Source organism: Patiria miniata, unplaced genomic scaffold (assembly GCF_015706575.1).
Source record: "Patiria miniata isolate m_02_andy unplaced genomic scaffold, ASM1570657v1 HiC_scaffold_13, whole genome shotgun sequence".
NCBI classification, from domain to species: Eukaryota; Metazoa; Echinodermata; class Asteroidea; order Valvatida; family Asterinidae; genus Patiria; species Patiria miniata.
Window position 1 is genome coordinate 15,188,840 of NW_024037051.1, and position 7,336 is coordinate 15,196,175.

The window sequence follows — 7,336 nt, forward strand, 5'->3', positions numbered from 1 at the left end:
AATGAGGAGAATGTTAAGATTAGGGCGGTCAGTATGATGAACACGAGTGAGATGAAAGTGCGTTGGTTAATGTGTTTGTGGTTTTGGATAGTTTTTATTCTAGCGATGAGGGATATGGGGACTAGTCATGATCTTAGAATTATTAGGGGTGTAGATGTGGGATCTGTAGCGAATTTTAAGGATAGTTTGTGTCAAAGAGAGGCAGAATGGTTTCTTAGTAGGTTCAATCTTATTATGGAAATAAGTATGGATTTTATAATGGAGGAGGGCCATAAAAGCTTCCGTGGTACTATTCAGGTAGTTGTCAGTGTTAAGGTAGAGGTAAGAATAAGATATATCATTAGTTGGTATTATTCGGCTCAGTCTAGGCCTCCTTGTACTCATTCGAAAATTAATCCAATGGTTAGTATAAAGAGGAATAGGCAGGTGAGTAAAATAGGGGTGTGTACAGGATGCAGGAAAATTCTGAAAGGCAGGGGGAATAGTAGGGCTATTTCTAGATCAAAAAGTAGAAATAAAATGGCCACCAGGAAGAATCGGAATGAGAAGGGGACTCGAGCGGATTTTAGGGGGTCGAAACCGCATTCATAGGGAGATGACTTTTCTGAGTCCGTTTTTCGAGATGGGAGGAAGTGTGCAGCGAATGTGATTAATGCGGTTATAAGTGAGATTGACGCAAAGAGGGTGAGGAATTTGAAAATTTTATTGGTATATATAGTTTGGTGTGGAGAAATGGCAGATAGGGATGCATTTAGCTTGAAACTAAAAAGAGGAAGGTTCAAATCCTTTTTTCTCTTATGATCCTCATCAGTAAATGCAAATGTAAAGGAATAATCAGACTACGTCTACGAAGTGTCAATACCAGGCGGCTGCTTCAAATCCAAAATGGTGATTATTCGAGAAGTGAAATGTTATTAGTCGGAGGAAGCAAATAAATAGGAAAGTTGTACCTATGAGTACGTGCAGGCCGTGGAAGCCTGTGGCTACAAAAAATGTGGACCCGTAGACTCTGTCTGCGATAGTAAATGGGGAGTCATAATATTCTCAAGCTTGAAGGCCGGTGAAGTAGACCCCAAGGATTACTGTAAGAAATAATCCTTGTATTGCTTCGGTTCGATTTTGGGCTAGTATTCTGTGGTGGGCTCAGGTGACTGTAACCCCTGAGGAGAGTAGGACGGCTGTGTTTAGTAGGGGGACCAGAAATGGATTTATGGGGCTAATTCCAGTTGGGGGTCAGGATACTCCGAGTTCAATCGTGGGTGCTAGGCTTCTGTGAAAAAATGCTCAGAAGAAGGCAAAAAAGAAGCACACTTCGGAGGTTATAAAAAGTATCATGCCGTACCGTAGTCCTGTGTTTACGGGCAGGGTGTGTCTTCCTTGAAAAGTTGCTTCTCGGATTACGTCTCGTCATCAATTTATAATGGTTAGAAGAAGGAGGATCGTTCCGGCTAGAAGGAGGTGATTTTTGTTAGCATGAAATCATAGTATAAGGCCAGAGGTCATCATTAGAGCTCTTATTGCCCCAGTTAGAGGCCAGGGGCTTTGGTCAACCAGGTGGTATGGGTGTTGATGGGTCATAAGTTTTATAGGTTTTGGGATAGGTAAAAGTTGACTAGGGCGGTGAATACGTAGGCTTGAATACAGGCTACACCTATTTCTAAGAGGAAGAGAAAGAAAAATATTAGTAAGGTAATTCCGGCTATGGAAGGGCTGTTGGATAGAGTTCAGATTGCGGTGGATAATAGGAATATGAGTAAGTGTCCAGCGGTTAGGTTTGCTGCAAGTCGTAGTCCTAATGCTATGGGTTGTGCAAAAAGGCTAATTGTTTCTATAATTACCATGAATGGTATAAGATAAGAGGGGGTTCCTTGGGGAACTAAGTGGCCTAGTCGGCTGTTGAATGCTAAGTAAAATCCAAGTATTTTTACGGACATTCAAAGGGGAATTCCAACAGAGTATGTTAGTGATATGTGGCTTGTGGAGGTAAATGCATATGGAAGGAGACCAAGGACTTTTACTGAAAATATGAGTATGAATATGGCGGTAAAAGTTGATATTCAAGGGGCTGTGTTAGGGTTTGTTTGTTGAAACAGGATCTTAAGTACCTCTTGGTAAAAGGATAGTATGAGGAGGTTTGCTCGGGAAGGGAGTCATTTAGATGGTTTGGAAATGGATAGCCATCTAAGGTTAAGGAAGATGGCTGTTATGGTCATAGGGATAAATAAGATAAGGTCTGGGGAGAACTGGCCAAAGATTCTTTTTAGTTTCAGGTTCATGTTAGGTTTGGGGTAGTGTTAGTAGTGGTTCTGGTATTTGTAATTTTGTTAGTAGGTTTTGTTTTCAAGAGTATTATAAATATAATTAGCAAGGAGGTTCAGCCCAGGAAAAATTTAAGTAGTCATCATGCAAGTTTTAGTTGTGGCATTTCTTTGATAGTGGGTGGGTAATTCACTTTTATTCAAATTAAGAGTTTGATGCTACCTTATTAGCTTATCAAAGATTCGGTTATAAATTTAGATACTCAGGTTTCGAATGTGGAGAATTTTACTGATTCAATTACTATGGGCATGAAGCTGTGTTTGGCCCCGCAGATTTCTGAACATTGGCCATAGAACAGCCCACATCGGGAGATAAAGAATTTTACCTGATTCAAGCGTCCGGGGACGGCATCCATCTTTATGCCAAGAGAAGGGATCGCCCAGGAGTGTAGGACGTCTGCGGAAGAGACTAATACTCGGATGGGTGTTTGGGCAGGCAGGGTGAGTCGATTGTCTACTTCTAGGAGTCGAGGTTTACCAGAGGTGAGATCAGAGGTTGGGATCATGTAGGAGTCGAATTCTAACTCTCGATAGTCTGCATATTCATATCTTCAGTACCATTGGTGTCCTATGGCCTTTATTGTTAGGAATGGGTTTTTTACTTCGTCCATTAAGTACAGTAGCTGTAGGGAGGGGAGGGCAATAAATATTAGTATTACGGCAGGTATAATGGTTCAGATAGTTTCTAGTCCTTGACCTTCTAAAAAGAATCGGTTGGTTTTGGAGGAAAATAGTAGCGAAGCTAGTCCGTAAAATACTAATATTGTTATTAGGGTGAGGATAATTAAAGTATAATCATGAAAGTATATAAGTTCTTCCATTAGTGGGGAAGATGCATCTTGCAGTCCTAGTTGGGTTCAGTTTGCCATTTACTGTTGGAGTATTTTAATGGTTGATACAAGGTCGGAGTTGTGTGTCCGGGAGAGGGCTACCATGAGAGAAAGTCCTGCGCTGGCTTCACAGGCTGATAGGGTTAGGAGAATAAGTTTATTCGTGAGTATAAATGTTGTTCCGGCTTTTATGGCTCATATGGTTAGTCTCATGAATAGGGATATTAATAGGAGTTCTAAGCATAATAGAATTGATAGGAAGTGTAGTCGTTTTATTAGAATTCCGAGAAGGCCTAAGTAGAATATTGTTATGGTAATAATGAAAGTTGATGTAATAGGAGGATTTCGGGGTGTTTACCGAAATTTTTTAAGTCGAAATTAAGGGTTTTTGTTAAACTAATCCTCGTTTACTTAATTAGGTAGACTGTTGAAGGGATTTCGTCAAATGTGTGGTGAGATGGGGGAAAAGATGAGTATTGTCATTCAAGGGAAGAGGAAGAGAATTCAGGTTGTAGGGCAGTTCGTTGGGAAGTAAATGCTTCTCACAAGATGAATAAGAATACCAACGTTGCAATAAGGGATATGGTTCTACCAATAGAAGATACGGTGTTTCAGAGTGTGTAGGCATCGGGGTAGTCGGAGTATCGTCGTGGCATTCCAGCTAGTCCTAGGAAATGTTGTGGGAAGAAGGTAAGGTTTACACCGATAAACATCAGAGTGAAGTGAATCTTTCCTCATAGGGGGTGTAGGCCTACTCCGGAGAATAGGGGAAATCAGTGGGTAAATCCTGCAAATATGGCAAAAACTGCTCCCATTGACAATACGTAGTGAAAGTGGGCGACTACATAGTAAGTATCGTGGAGAATAACGTCAATGGATGATTTTGCAAGGATAACTCCGGTTAGTCCACCAATGGTAAATAAGAATACGAATCCAAGTGCTCATAGTAGAGGTGTGTCTCATCGGAGATTCCTTCCTTGTAGTGTTGCCATTCAGCTAAATACCTTTATACCAGTTGGTACTGCTATAATCATGGTTGCTGCTGTAAAGTATGCTCGGGTGTCAACGTCCATCCCGACTGTAAACATGTGGTGGGCTCAAACTAAAAACCCTAGAATTCCAATAGAAACTATGGCGTAGACCATTCCGAGATAACCAAATGGCTCTCTCTTTCCTGCGTAGTGGGCGATTACGTGAGAGATCATTCCAAATCCAGGAAGAATAAGAATGTAAACTTCTGGGTGGCCAAAGAATCAGAATAAGTGTTGAAATAAGATAGGGTCTCCCCCTCCTGCGGGGTCGAAAAAGGTGGTATTAACTTTTCGGTCTGTAAGAAGCATTGTTATTGCACCTGCAAGTACTGGTAAGGATAGAAGGAGCAGGAAAGCTGTTACGAATACTGACCATACAAACAAAGGAAGTCGGTCAAATGAAATTCCTGGTGTTCGCATTTTTATAACAGTTGTTATGAATTTTATTGAGGCAAGTATTGAGGAAGCTCCCGCTAGGTGAAGGGAAAATATTGCTAAGTCTACTGATCCTCCAGCGTGGGCTAATCCTCTAGATAATGGGGGGTAGATTGTTCATCCTGTTCCGGCTCCTCTTTCCACGCCTGCGGAAGCTAATAAAAGTAGAAAGGATGGGGGAATTAGTCAGAATCTCATATTGTTCATTCGGGGAAAGGCCATGTCAGGGGCTCCGATCATTAACGGTATTAGTCAGTTTCCGAATCCTCCAATCATAATTGGCATTACCATGAAGAATATCATGACTAGGGCGTGTGCAGTAACTATTACTTTGTATATTTGGTCGTCTTGTAGTAAGGATCCAGGTTGTGCTAGTTCTGTCCGTATTATTACACTCATTGCTGTTCCGGCCATCCCAGCTCAGGCTCCAAAGATAAGATAAAGGGTTCCAATGTCCTTGTGTTTGGTGGAAAAGAATCATCGTCTTAGTTGCATGGTTTATAAATTTGTTATATATAATGTAATCAGAAAATAGTTTAGGTAGAATGATAGCTTTGGGAGTTGTTGGTGTGAGTATAAAGTCTTGCTTTTCTGATTAGAAAGATAAGGATTGAACTTATATTTAAGAAATCAAAATTCTTTGTTTTACCGTTATACTACTTTCTAGTGGGTTGTAGCCTAATGGAAAGGCAATTGGCCGTTAACCAGGAGATAACAAGATCAATACTTGTCAGCTCAGGCTGGGGTAGCAAAGTGGTTACTGCAGTAGACTTAGGATCTATGATCAAGGGTTCAAATCCTTTTCCTAGTTGTGGACTCCGAGAGTTAAACTTGGAGCTATTGATTGCAAATCAATTGTTTTATCTTTTAAACTAAGTTCACTGAAGGGGTTTAAGTTAATTTAAACTAAGAGCCTTCAAAGCTTTAAATAAGAATGGGAATTTTTTAACCTCTGGGTTTTGTAGTGTAATTAACATTTTAGATTGCAAATCTATAGATGCGGGTAATCTCCGTCAAAACTTCAAGGCAATTTGATTTGCACAAATATTAGCTCTGTGTAAAAGAGATGCTTAACTATCAAGCTCTGCCAGGGAAAGAGTAAAGTAAGCTAATAAAAAGCTTTTGGGTTCATACCTCAAAAATGGAAGGATAAATACCTCCCTTTATTTTTGGCCAAAGAGCATTGGAGTGGTTACCAATGATTCCAGTCTGACAATCTGGGGTTATTTTTTAACTAGCTCTTTGTGTTGATTGGGTGGCAGATAGGGATGCAGTAGATTGTAAATTTAGGTAGGAAGGTTCGAGTCCTTTCCTGGTCAGGGTTTCATGAGTATATCAGTACATTCGGCTTCCAACTGAAAGGTTTTTGCAAATAATCAAAAATGAAATAGGTGTGAGAATACTTTATATATATTGATTTGCTGAAATAGCAAAGTGGAAATGCGAGAAGCCTAAGCTTTCTTTATCGAAGGTTCAAATCCTTCTTTCAGCTGTGGATTGATTTGTGTTTTTTGTTAAATCTATTCTTTTTATAGTGCCTGTCTTGTTGGCGGTTGCTTTGTTAACCTTGGTTGAGCGAAAGGTTTTAGGTTACATGCAGCTTCGAAAGGGTCCAAATATTGTGGGGCCTTTTGGGCTGTTACAACCTATTGCGGACGGTTTTAAGCTATTAATTAAGGAGACCTTAAAGCCTTCTAAAGCATCTCCTTATTTATTTTTCTTTTCTCCTGTTCTCTTTTTGGGGATAGCTTTGGTGCTGTGGTCAGTAATTCCAGTGAAGTATTCTGTGTTGAGGATAAAATTGTCTCTGATGTTAATAATAGGTTTATCCAGTTTGTCTGTGTATTCTTTGTTAGGGTCTGGGTGGTCTTCTAATTCTAACTATTCTTTCTTGGGGGCAGTTCGAGCGGTTGCTCAGACGGTTTCTTATGAGATAAGCCTTGGTTTGATTTTGTTAGGGGTGGTATTGTTTGCCGGGGGGTTTAATATAGAGGTTATTGAGAGTTCCCAAAGTAAATCTTGGTTGATGTTTAGTTGTTTTCCTCTATTTGTAATATGATTTGTTTCTACTTTGGCTGAGACTAATCGGGCGCCTTTTGATCTTACGGAGGGGGAGTCTGAAATTGTGTCAGGTTACAAAGTAGAGTATGCTGGAGGCCCATTTGCCATGTTTTTCATAGCAGAGTATGCCAATATTATTTTTATTAAATTGTTGTCTGTTCTTTTGTTTTTAGGCGGGTCTTCACCAGTGGGAAAATTCTTTCCAATTAATGTTTTGGTAGTGAGTATTAAGGCCGGAGTTTTGGTTCTCTTATTTTTGTGGGTGCGAGCTTCTTATCCGCGATTTCGATATGATCAATTAATGTATCTTACTTGAAAGAAGTATCTCCCTCTTAGGTTGTCTTTTCTTGTGTTTTTTGTGGTGTTGTTAGGTGTCTTAAATAGTTTGCCGCCTAGTTCTTGTTTTTTGTAGGTTGAGCTTGTTCCTTAAGGTAAGGACATCTAGCTGATAATTAGATTGAAGAAGGTTAAATTCCTTCCAGGCTTTATGCATCGCAAAATTTTGATGGTATTAATTGCTAATGTGGTATTGGGAACTCTAATTGTTTTGAGAAGACATCACTGATTTACCTTGTGGGTGGGACTTGAAATGAATACTTTGTCTATATTGCCGATTCTTTCTGATCAGTTTACTCCTCGTAAAGTTGAGTCATCGGTGAAG

The 7,336-nt window shown here is 40.0% G+C and overlaps 1 pseudogene across 1 annotated transcript; it reads right to left on the bottom strand.

Moving 5' to 3' along the window:
• Positions 1-344: 344 nt before the first annotated feature.
• LOC119718876 lies at positions 345-5,124 on the bottom strand (annotated as a pseudogene). The gene has a single exon (XR_005269857.1). The product of XR_005269857.1 is annotated as a cytochrome c oxidase subunit 1-like (transcript).
• Positions 5,125-7,336: the final 2,212 nt, after the last annotated feature.